This window comes from Haliotis rufescens, unplaced genomic scaffold (assembly GCF_023055435.1).
Source record: "Haliotis rufescens isolate VD_foot unplaced genomic scaffold, xgHalRufe1.0.p SCAF_1, whole genome shotgun sequence".
NCBI lineage: Eukaryota > Metazoa > Mollusca > Gastropoda > Lepetellida > Haliotidae > Haliotis > Haliotis rufescens.
Window position 1 is genome coordinate 7707185 of NW_025963779.1, and position 12965 is coordinate 7720149.

The window sequence follows — 12965 nt, forward strand, 5'->3', positions numbered from 1 at the left end:
AAGTTGTAATAAGAAAACCTATTGGTGTCTCGTAGGGGAAATTTGAACATGCAGACAGCTCTGTCGCTTTGAAACATTTCGAGTGATGAAAACGCGAAAATGTCAAACTCATCATGAAACGCTTGTACGTAATATGTTTGATCATTACTTGCCAGAGTTAAATTTCAAAATAGTTATGGACAATATGATTAGAAAATGACCCGTCAGGAATTCCAACACAATCTCTTGAAATGATGAAATCAAAATACCTAGTGATTCTCTATCGATTAAAAAAAATGCAATTTTTTCAATGCAATCAGAACTTATAAATAAACCAAACAAACCAATAATTGGTTTGTTTGTATCTTCAGGCAAAAAATGCACGTGTTTCTTACGACAGCCACGTTCTGGCCTACTCGGTGTGTAAACAATCATGTTTAATCGATAAACAGCTTAACTGGGTCATTTTTGTCAGTGTAAATTATACTGGAATGTCCTGCCATTTTTTGATGCACAAGTAATGTGATGGGTGTTTTGACAAACACCGACTCCACGGATAGTGTAATAATACTGACATTTACTCGTCAAGTCAATAGATCCCCATTTCGTGCGTTGAAAATATCTCAGCGCACCCAAAGTTCGCCAGTAATTTATACTTCACTGGGAAATTATGATGTGTGTTGAATAATTATCAATGTTGCGGAAACGCTATTACAATCATCAATGTCGCCTTCATCTGTGGAGGTTACACAAGATCCATCGTTCGAGCGCTGCCCTAGCGAGCCAGGCCACGGGAGAAAGTGTCAAAATTTAACATTTGGGGCAAAAACGTACTGACAGCTCGCCATGGGTGGCTTGTTCCTTCAAGCTTTTTCCCGAATACAACATTCATAGATTTATGCTCTTCCTTGTCATATCTTGGTCGTGTGCCGTTGAAATAGGCAACAAACACTACTCCACACTTGAAGCATCAATCACCCTGGAGTAATTGGCAGCACGTGCGAGCTCTTGGCGGGAAACATCCCGGCAGTCCCTTCCTTTGCTGAACTGTCGTCTGCTGTCTCGTGGGTGTATCAGGCACGGTGTACGAGCCATCACTTTAGAAACTTCCACACGCAACACAGGACTATTTCCTAGATTGCTACAAACGTAAGTATACAGTTTCTCTTCTTTCTTTGAGGTCTGGATTTACAGCGAACAAGGGAATTTGAGGCTTGAGAAAATCGTTCAGCAGTGACTGTGGCACTGTAGCGTTCGATGTTATTACTGAGCCCACAATCGGAAGATCTTTGAAGAAACGCAAGGCATGCACTCTTTAGCGTAGGATGTCACTTTACTCACGGCGAATTCTCTTAAACGATTAACCATTAATCAAATTAGCCCAAAATTAACTATCTTCAGGGAGAGACATTCAACTGCCGTGCTATGGATTATTCTTTCAGTACCATGGAGTTTTGATGGGGATGTTTGATGTAACCGTGAAGGACATTGAATAGACAATTGGCAATTGGACTTGAATTGTACATGATTGGTAATTGTGATATTATTTCTGATTGTGCGAATGCGCGATGAGCACTGACATATAAGGGTTACCCAATGGTGATGGGGTCGATCAACACATCCATTGAAATGGTAAAGAATCAATGGATGTCTCGCAAAACGAAATGCACAATTGATGATATCGGAGAGGAGACACCCAGCATCTTTGTTTGAATCACTTGTCTGGTACATGACAGCACCAGTATAGTAAAAACAGTTTTCAGGAGTTTGAAAGATCAAAGAAACATTTGTAATTTTGCTTGACCTTTACAACACATGTTTTTGTATTATAAAGCTTTTTACATCTTTTGAACCAATCATTTCATAAATAACGAATTGAAAGGTGACCAAACATTAATATTGAAACTACAAAGCTTTATATATCTTTTGTATCTCTATATAATGTGCAGTCCATTTCAATTTGCCATTGTAGGAGTGGTTTAGTACTTGAAAATGTTTATGGCAAGGAAACGGGAGAATTTATATATACATCACCAATGGGCACCCATGGGCACTCCTCAATGTGGTGGGCATATGTGGGACAAGTTTCATTAACTTTTTAGATTGGTTTCATGCAACAGGAAGTTGAGTCACGTGCTACAAGAGCGCTGTAAAATAACCTAGAGAGATTTGTCAAGGTAATAATCATATAATTATCAATGTCCGAGTCATGAATTGCCAAATTGCTCACCAAATGCCTATGACTGGCACTGTTTCATTACAACTTGTACATTGTTATTATTTACAATATAAAAATGATAAAATGTACACAGGATCCCTACTGTAATTATGTAATGTTTGTAGATATTTCATAATGGTATATTTTTTTTGTCAAAGGTCATTCTGAAAGCTGAATTTGACTGGCATTTGTTAACCGTATTTGAAGTGTCAATTGGGAACAAAAACTTTATTATGACTACATGTTCACTTTGTTTTGGGTAATGAATACCAGTACATCATTTCAATATCAAAATAATACATGTAAAGTACAGATAGGAGTAGAATGCAGTGCAGGTGACAATTTGTTTGTGTACTTTCACAACCCATACATGGTTTCCATGTTGGTGAGGCAGAAACCGAGGTCACATGATGTAAGAGCATTGTTGAAGTCCATAAATGTTTTCAAGGGTGAAAGTGCCAATACACACTGGGAGAGTTAGGACCTGCCCAATCAACCAAGGCAATGAGTCCCATATAACGGTAGTTGTGGTCAAGTGGAAACATGTTATTTTTGATAATTTGCCTGTTTGTTATAACTTTGGTGAGTGCTGACCAACCCCCCCCCCCCCAAATAATTTACCCTGTGTGCATGTTTCTATGTGTGCAACATACCAGGGTCAGGGTTTTACCTGGTGTAAAGTATTGAATCTTATTAGCGTAACAAAAGACAATGAGATCTTTTATCTACTATGCATTCCTCGAGGCAAAACACACACACTATTTTTATGCAAGTTGGGTGTGTGGCAGGAGCTGGATGGGGCAGGATGTGCCTACCCTTTTTGCAAACACCTGGTGTCACCACTAATCAATTCATATAATTTTCACTGTTATTTTGCCCTTTACGCTCAATGGAATCTGCTCCATCGGTTAATCGAGACAGCGGTCACACTCAGACCCCAATTTTAATGCCTGGTACCCCCAAGACCAAGTGTCCCCAAGCCTTGCTGATGTAGTTTTAGGAACGTAAGTAAAAGCAACAAAATCTTTTCAATTTTCATAAGAAATCTCTGCTTAAAGTAATTTTGATTGACGCCAGGTGTTGGCGAAAAGGTGATGGTATCCTGCCCCAACTGGTGCCACCCATCACAAACACATGCAAAGGCAAGTCAATTGTTTAACTAGTGTAAATCCCAGGAGTATGCTGGCACAATGGAACTACCTTGAATTGCTGTAGAATCTTTCCACTTTTAATCTTTTGGCATTCATTCCAAAATTAGTTTATAAACAAGTGGATATTAGATTTACAATGTGAGTATGAAACCTTCCTGTGATAGCACTCACACTGAAGAATCTCAATAGCTTCTTATGTACAGTGGTGATATCTGTTGCACCAGAATCCTTTACCATGTGTATAGTGTTTTAGCAACAAGTAGAGAGTGCTAAAAGATTTTTTTTGAAAGAGGAAGATTGAAATGTGTTTTAACTTTAAAGATGCTGCAGTTTCAAATTAGTACAGATAATTACTCATTAAAGTACCCCCTACCAACAATCGCTTGCTTTCCCATCACAAAATTTATGACCTCCTGTGATCGTAATTAAACCCACAGCAATGAAACAACTGTTTACCTATTGCGGAAACAGCCCATGCTTGTCTTGTAGTCCTCTGTGTCTTAGAAAGTGTGTCAAATTCCAGTGTTAGGATGGTGGTGTGGGATGACACGGATGTAATGATGCCTTAAATGATGTATCGGCTGTAGATGGTATACACTGACTTACACTTTTGCCGTCAGACTCTCAATTGAAATCCACTTGACTAGAAAAAAGGTGTTATTTTGTGAGCTTGTCGAAGGAATATAATTTATCTCTTGAGTATAGTAAATATATCATTTTCAGATGAGGAAATAGGATTTTGCTCTGGTTTAGGTTTACCAATTCTTGTTTATCTGTTAGTTGTTTGTAAAGTCATGATGATGATGAAAATGTCTGTTAAATGTATTTTCGTTTGTATTGAAGGGTAAGAACACTCGTTTGTGTTTGTGAAACTGTGACTGTATCGAATAACATAGTCGCGAGCCAAAGAGGGGAGTTAAGTGTAGCCAAAAGAACTACCACTGTATAAATGAAAGTGCTGCACCTGGTTTTCAAAATAGGTTTGTTTATGTAGTATGAGCAATAATGAGGGCAATTTGTCTCAGTTTAGCATAAGCACAACAAGCAAACTTCAGTGATACCAGATTAATAAGGTCTCTTACTGTTGGGAAGTACTCATGCTGTTTATTACATCTGTCAAACAGTTTCTTGTTCTGAAAATTCCTTAGAAAATTTGAAGAAGAAAATAAATTTTGAAGCTTTAAATTGATTTGCGCTGTTGAATTATAGACGTTTCTAATATGTTCTTAACAACTGTGTTTATGTAGGTGGCCCTGATTCTGATGTAATGTCTGATACAAGGAAGCAATTTCTTAACCTGGTTTTCGAGTGTTGTCAAATATCTGCCAGATATTCTAGAGAAAAGATTACTTCATATCTATTTCAATTGAAAATAGATATTGTTTCATGGTTACTGGTTGAGAGTAGTTGACAGGATGACATGCTCAAGGCACTTCTTGTAAAATGTTGAGTAGCAACACTGACACTTTATAACATTTAACTATTTTACTATCAAATAGGTATTGTTACTATTGGCGCAATTGATTGTCTTCGGGTAGTTTTGTTTTTTTATTAGTAAGTACTCAATGGTAATCATGAGAAGATTATGCAACTTTTGACTGTAGTTCGCAATGTTATTGAACCAAATGTTCAATTATTCATTGGGTTTATTTTATGTTTCCATGTGTGGATTTTTATATTATGGAAATGAAAATGTCAAAATATAAAAAAAATGATGTATAATAAATAAATTTGCCACTAGTCAGAACACCTGAACAAATTATTTGTTATGGTTCCAATTACATCAAGTTTGTGTAAAATAGTGTCAATTTGTAACATTTTTGCCCAGTATTGATAATATTTATATGTGTTAGTATGTTCTTTTGAGGACTTATTTTATGACTTAACCTATAAATGTTGAAGATGGATCTGATAAATGACAATAGTTAATGCGGTGGTAATAAAATCGTTCATGAATGCTACAAATTGCCAATTCAACTATTAACTATCGACTTGATGAAGGCTTAATGAGAATAATTGTTGAACTCTTGCTGATTACTTTTTAGATGTAATTTGATCAGACATTTGAACTGTAAGTGTTCTTTGCCACTGAACATTTAAGATCAAACAACAGATATTCATTACACAATAGCTGTCATTATCTTTGATGCAAGTGCTTGAAAGTTTGTTGTGACTGACAAGAATATATAGACTTTTTGTTGTACAATAATACTTAGGAAACATTCGGTTTTATAGATTGAATGTTTGTTGATCCCAATTGCTCATCACAAGTAATTGTGTTGCAAAATATTGCTATAAGTAATGTTTAATGGTTATGTATTATAGCTGTTTTAGTAATATAAGTTTCATTCAATTAGAGAACTACTTCAAAGTCACCACATGTGCCAGTATGGTCTGTCACCCACATCGAAATGTAATCATAATGAACAGTTTTAGGCAACATAAATGGAAAGTATGATTGTGTCATGGCTGTGTCTGTCTAGCTAAGAAGATCCTGGTTAGAATAGGTCTTCATCAACCCATGCTTGTCGTTAGATGCGACTAACAGGATTGGGTGGTCAGGCTGACTGACTTGGTTGACGCATGTCATCTTATCTCAATTGCTTAAAACGATGCTCATGATGTTAGTCACTGGATTGTCTGGTCCAGACGATAATTTAAAGACTACCATCATATGGCTGAAATATTGCTGAATGTGACTTTAAACAAAAACAACAAACAAGCTTTGTCTGTCAAAGTCCTTTAGAATGCTTTTTATACTCACCAACAAAAGAAACGCATATACCACACATGTTGGTTAATATATGATGAATTATACATATTCAAGAGATGTTAGATTGGTATGATGCACAAACGAACATACTGTTATGTTGTATGAACCGATGCTCATGAATGCCTTACGTGATGTCATAGATCCATGATTCGAGATGCACCATTTGCCTTGTGCAGGATTAGTGTGTAAAGTGTGGAAATCACATGAAGCATATCGTGATAAGAACAAAGACACTGTGTGGTAACACTTGACTGATTGTTAGTTTTGTCATTAAGTAGTACACATTAGAAACATTTCTTTTTAAATTACATATATTCTCTATATGTTTCTATGGTTCGCATTTCTTTTGGCGGTGAGTATATTTACAAGGTGATCTGTAACAGAAGTACCTTACATTGACATGAGCTCTAATATATGTAACTTCATTGCACATGTAGTAAACTACAACTGTATAGCAAGTATTTTTATACAGGTAGGGTACACAGTTCACTGTAGGCAGGGCCACTGGGCCAGGCTATCTTCTAAGCACATTTACTGCTGTGGGTTAATTATGGTGCACAAAGTTTGAGTGAGGTGAGCTACAGGACTCCTGCCTATATTCTGTATAAATGATATCCCATTGACTACATGAGCTTCCAGTGTTAAAGAGCACAATTGATTAACTTCTTTTTTTTAGTTTTGTATTGGCTAAAACCGTATCCTTTTGTCATCTATAGATAAGTCGTTTTGTTACCATGGCATTACATTGATTAAAGTTTCTAACTTGCTTTTCAGTTTTATCCAGAGTTCATTATTGTTCTGGGTTTTCGTAGAGAGGGCTTGTGTAAACATATGAGCAGGTCATGAAGCTCTTACTTAAAAAGTTGAACACATATTGCTGGGGGTGTTAATGTCATGAGAAAGCCATATGTGAAATATTACATGCATTCAGAAGTAGAGATGTAAATGAAACTGTGAAGAATTTCTTGAAGGGAATGTTCTTTCTGTCTCAAGTTGAAACTTGTTTGTAGAACATTTTGCTTCAAGAAGTGTAATTCCTTAAAAGATTTGGACACATGTGTTTCCTATTTTGTACAATAGGACTCTTTTTCTTTATATTTGGTTAATGGATAAGATTGAAAAGATTAGGAAAACCTCTTTATCTTTACACTAGGAAGAACACATATCATGCTTAAGCTTCAAAGGGAGACAACAGGTCCCTGAGTGTTGTAAGAGTTACGCCCCTCGAGGGTGACAGAGACATGTAATTGAGGGTTTGAATCCTGTTTGCCCTGATCATGTTTCTAAGTTCGTCAGCTTTATTCCCATGCTCATTGACCCATGAAGATCTGGGTTGGAATTGGTCTTCAGCAACCCATGCTTGTCGTAAGAAACGACTAACGGATTGGGACTAACTTAGTTGATGCATGTCAGCTTATCCCTATTGGGTAGATTGGCGCTCATGATGTCAATCACTTGATTGTTTGGTCCAGACTCAATTATTTGCAGACAATTCTCATGTAGCTTTAATATTGCTGAGTGTGGCGTAAAACAACAAACAAACAAACGATCAAACCCATGCTCATGGGTTTCACCGAAATAGCAAATGTCTAAGGCCTATGTCGCTTCTGGCTTTCCACCCTCATCAAGCTATCATGCTGTTCTGACTGAAATATTTGTCAAGGTGGTATTAAACTAAACTCACTCTTTCACTAACTATTCAAAATAACTCATTTTTATAGGTACTAAAATATGCTTAGTCAGCTTTTGTGAACAATATCCTATATCTTAATAATCTACTCCTTTTGAGTAGCACTGTGATGACACAAGAGGGGAATAATAGTCTCATAACATCTCCAGGAATGATATATGTCATTGGTATACCTATTGTTCATTATAAAAGAATACTGTTGCCCATTGTATAAATGATGAAAAGGTCTCCAAGTGTCAGGAGATCACAAATAAGGCCTGCATGTCTGAACTCAGGGGACAGTGTCTTTACCCGTGCAAAAGAAGTGTGCCACCATGGGATAGAGTTGCAGTTAACATTGACTTGAGAGTCCCAGAGTGAAACTAATCATTAAGTAATAAACTATTACTGAGCGTACAGTGGCCTAACCTGTTCCTATATCGTGTCCCACAGGACCTTTATTCACACAACACTTGATTAGAGTGTGTGTATTCAGGCAGCCTGCCAGTCAGGAAGATGTTCTTGCTAAAAATATATAGTTAGTTGCTCAAGTGAAGTTTCATGCATGAATTTGCAGTCACGTTAAAGTCAATCATACCGTTCAGCAAATATAGAAATGGTTTTGAAAATAATCTGACACAAATCATTTGTGACGAGGACAACAGCATGATTGATACCTTTATGTAATTGAATCTTTGTATGACATTTTGAAGTGATACACATAAAGAAGAGAATTGATGGATGTTAGCTTCTTTATTATGATGAACACAACGTTGCGTAGTATATACTTACTCATTCATTAGGCAAAGGCGAGTCAGATACAAGAAATATTCATGAGTTTCATAAAATTGGTATTACATTGGAGCGAGTTCAGTAATTATTTTTACTTGCTGGTTTTGTTTTTTAGATTTCACTCCGCAGTCACGAGTGAAAAGGCAGACATCTATGCGATCCACAGCTTACTCCAATTGAGTTTAGAACAATTCTCAAACACGTCAAAAGTTGATACTAGTTGATAATTTAATACCATACAAAGGCCCACTTTTAGAAATCATTGTTCCATATCACAAAGCTATTATAGCGCTGAAATTATCGTAACTCCCATACTTTAACATAGACTTATGACTGTTGTTGTGCTACGATCACCTTATTTGGAATGGGGCCTTGCACCACAAAGTTTATAATAATGTCACAATGCCCTATGACAAAAGTTAAGGAATTCTGTTGCAAGATCCACCAGCGAAACAATGCTATGTGACGTCAGCCTAGCAACAGGGTTGAGTATTGCAATAACACTTTTGACTATGGCATGAGGGCATGGATGACTTGGTGGTTGAAGGGGCAACAATCTGCTCTTCAGAGTTCCGTCTCTTAGTTTTGCCAGGATCTGCTGGTAGCTGGTCCTCCTCAGATTTTCCCTGATTGAGATTCCTGATTCGACAGCACAATAACATCTGTGCCAGTAGTTTTTTTACAAAATGGTGAAATCTGCAACCTGTGAAAACTTTGGCTCTCTTGCCACATGAAACAAACACAGCTTGATATAACTGAAATGCTGTTCAAAGTGGCCATATATACAAACTCACCAACTGAACTTACAACACTATTACAATACATGTAGTTAAAATTCCTGCAATAATCACCTCCTAAATCTGTCAATCATTTCTGTTTCTCACAATGTTTTTGGAAAATATTTGAAATGTGTGGAATTTATGAGTTTCTGTGATTTAACTGTAAAAGTGATCAAATCCCATTCACTGATCACTGTCACTTCCACGAACCTATGTGGTCGTCTTCCCTAGTTGTGGCTATTGTCACGGGATGTTAAATATGTGCATAAACATAAAGGGACTAGACGACTGTGAAAGGCTAAGTGTATTCATGCTAAAATAGTGTTAAATTGGACAGACTGGCTTGTCGATATAGAACATCCTTGTTCAGAAGTTGCTACTCTGTGTCTAAAAGTAGAAGGACTAGATTTGAATTCATGGATGGGTAACTTTGAATTTAGAAAGATCTGATTCCTGGAATGGAATATCTAAAGTCAGGGGGTTTGGTAATGATGCACATGTCATTTAAATACCAGACTGGTAAGCTTCGAGACAATGGTGAGATGGGTTGGATAGGAATAAGTGACAAGGGCAGCTACTTGAAACTTTTCAGATGGATGGAGGTGCTTCTTCCACATTGTATTATTATTTGACTGCAGTAATACACATAAGCTACATTGTTATAGGGGTATGGGTGGCCCAGTCATCTCTGGCGCCACTATTCACTGTGCAGAGTGGCATCACTTAGGCATGCCAGAAACCTATGATTGTGGTTCGAATCCGAGTTCACTCTGATTATGTTTCTAGATTTTTTAGCACCACACCTGTGCTTCCGGGAGGTAAACGTCTGAGATCTGCATTACTTCAGATGACCACATTAAGGTGACACGCTGTGATATAACTGAAACACTAAGTTAAAACACACCCACACCCACACCACTCCACACCACACCACACACTGTAATATGCATCAGACAGCTTTTGTAATATTTTATCCTGGATCTATTCAAATAATCATAGCACATTGCTAATACTGAAGAAAAGGAAGTTGCATTTTGATGCATCAAACCTTTTTAAGATTCAAAGTACTGTTTGTTGCAAATTAATCTTGCACACCTGTAAATTAAAATACTTTCAGCAATCTGGTTAATGAAATCTTTTAAGCTCCAGGGACTTATTATCAAGAGGTTAAGTCTTGCTGGTGATGACTTCAGTTAATAATGTCAGTACTTGTAGGAACCTAGTATGTATGGCCTCTGAACCTGAAGTACCATCTTGACGGTTGTGGTGTGGTGGCAGAAGAAGCAAATGCATGTTTAATCGGTAAGCAGACACTAAGTGTACTTGTCCGCCCCAATTATTCATCTTGTGAAAAGCAGACCATTTAGAAGTCTTACAACCTATGACAGAGAGCACATGGATGGAGGATCTGCTGTATGTGGCTAGTTCATAGGGTAATGCATTTACATTGTATCTGGAGTTAATGGAATGTTGGATTAGGTTAGCCACTGTAGTGGTAAAGGGTCAATAGGCACTGGGCTTTTAGTCTGGGTCCTTGAAGAGTAGATCTAATGTCATGGGTGGAATATGGGCAAGAAAGGTGTTATCATTGTGTACATAGTCAATAATCTTTCTGAAACTAGCATGTTGATGTGGAAAAAGTTCTCAAATAGTGAGGTCATTGAATTCAGGCAAGTCAAGGAATTTTCATCGATTTAATGAATCATGAAATTTAGGTTGGACAAGAATTTTTCATCTTTGATTGATGGCTTGTAAATTCCTTGAACCGATCAAACAAGTGAGTGATTAGTGTTCAATGCTGTTTTTTGAGTAATTTTTTTTTTAGCAATATCATTGTATCAGATAAAATGTTGATCTTTGATTGATGGTTGTGAAGTATGGACTTTATGCATTGTGCCATGTGAATACTAAACCATGGTATAAGGTGGTATGAGCAAAATCCATTGATTGTTGGACTACCACACTATGACCATTCTGTTTATTTTGTTCTATGGGCTATTTTGTGGAATTGAAATGAAACATGGCATTGATTTGTAAATTAGAATTGTTATTTTGGACTGGCAATTCACGTGGATTACAGACTGTAATTGTATGGGTTGTTTGTTTGATATTTCTTGTAACATTTCGGTTGGAAAATATTAGGTGGTTACTACTACCAATGCTTTCTCTTCCAATCAAATAAATGTACAACTGTCAAGATCATATGTATTTTTCATTGGACCTTAAATATATCCCGCTTGTACCTTATTGCTTACTACTTTTTAAAGAAATGTCAACGCACATGTTGACGGGGAATTAGCTCTTGGGGGAATCAAAAACAAAATCAACATCACTGTTCCAGAACGCTTTATGCACAACATGTAAATAATAAACAACAATCGACAATGAGCGGAATACCTGCTCTGACAACACAAATACAGTGATGAGCGGACCTTCCAGCTCAGGCGTACATGAGGTGAACGGAGCTCCAGCGCAACCTCAGGACGTTTCCTACGAGCGGCACATCCTGCTCGAGGTCGTCCCTACACCAGCACTCGGAATACCAAGCTTGACTGACATCATGTAATAGTAACACATATATAGTAATGAACAACAATGGACATGCAAAGAGACAATGATGTTGCTTTGGACATTGGACATACGGGCGTGATGAACTGACACAGTTCAGGGGATGATCAATTAAGGCAATAAATGCCATACTATAAAAAGCAGTAGTTAAAGGGAAGTGATATGGTAGACCAGGCTGACTGACAGTCAAGATACATTGAAATGTTGGTGAGGATTAACAACAGGGATTAGTGTCTTATAAATAATGACAATTAAGTTATGGAGACATACATGTCATGGCTACAGGGTAATTAGCCTTTGGAGTCAAATGTACCATCTTGAATGGGAAATTTCATCAGGATAAAATCGAGGTAGTAGCAGCGATTGTAGAAGTGTAATAAGTTAGGGAGCCTCGTTGCTTACCATGCTTATTCAGTGGAGACTGTGTATACAGTCTATATCCTACTTCTTCGTTTTGCCAACGTGATTTTGTGCTTGATTATAATACTGGCGAAAATTATGTATATCGTGCGATCAACCGTTAATGGTCTCAACGATTCGTTCAAATATCTTCAAGACAATTTCACATGATTGAATTTTTCATTACATTCCAGTTTAGACTTTTGAAGTTGGTTAGGTTTTGCATACACATTCAACTTTTTAGCGCAGATCCCATCCCACATCTGCTAGCCTTGATGAGTCTAGGCTCACAATATAAGATTCCCAATTTCAAAGATCTTACTGTTATCGTGAAAATATTACTTTCATATGCAAACGACAAAGCTTTACGCACATTATGTTTTTCTCCCTACTTCATCAGTGCACTTTACGTCAACAATGTTTATTGTCTGTTTCAATGTGATACCTGTTATACTAAATGTATCTAGCAGTCTGGTATTCCGACTGCAAGGGTGTGCCGCTCGGTGGAAACTCGTCCAATGTTTTGTGTGTACAAGCCGGCACCTCCGCTCAACTTGTTAATGTTATGTATAGTTGTTTCACCAGTATTGATGATGCTGTTATTCACTTATTTACTTTTACGCGCCTGTATATCTTA

The 12965-nt window shown here is 37.2% G+C and overlaps 1 protein-coding gene across 4 annotated transcripts in view; it reads left to right on the forward strand.

The window, feature by feature from the left end:
• The first annotated feature begins 655 nt into the window (after positions 1 to 655).
• Positions 656 to 12965, forward strand: part of LOC124136675 (zwei Ig domain protein zig-8-like) — a 229326-nt gene continuing 217016 nt past the window's right edge. For 2 of the 4 annotated variants that reach the window (XM_046502654.2, XM_046502655.2), the window contains exon 1: positions 656 to 1128. The gene's annotated coding sequence lies outside the window, so the exon portion shown is untranslated. The remainder of the gene's footprint in view (positions 1129 to 12965) is intronic. The other 2 variants (XM_046502657.2, XM_046502658.2) reach the window with 2 other exon arrangements.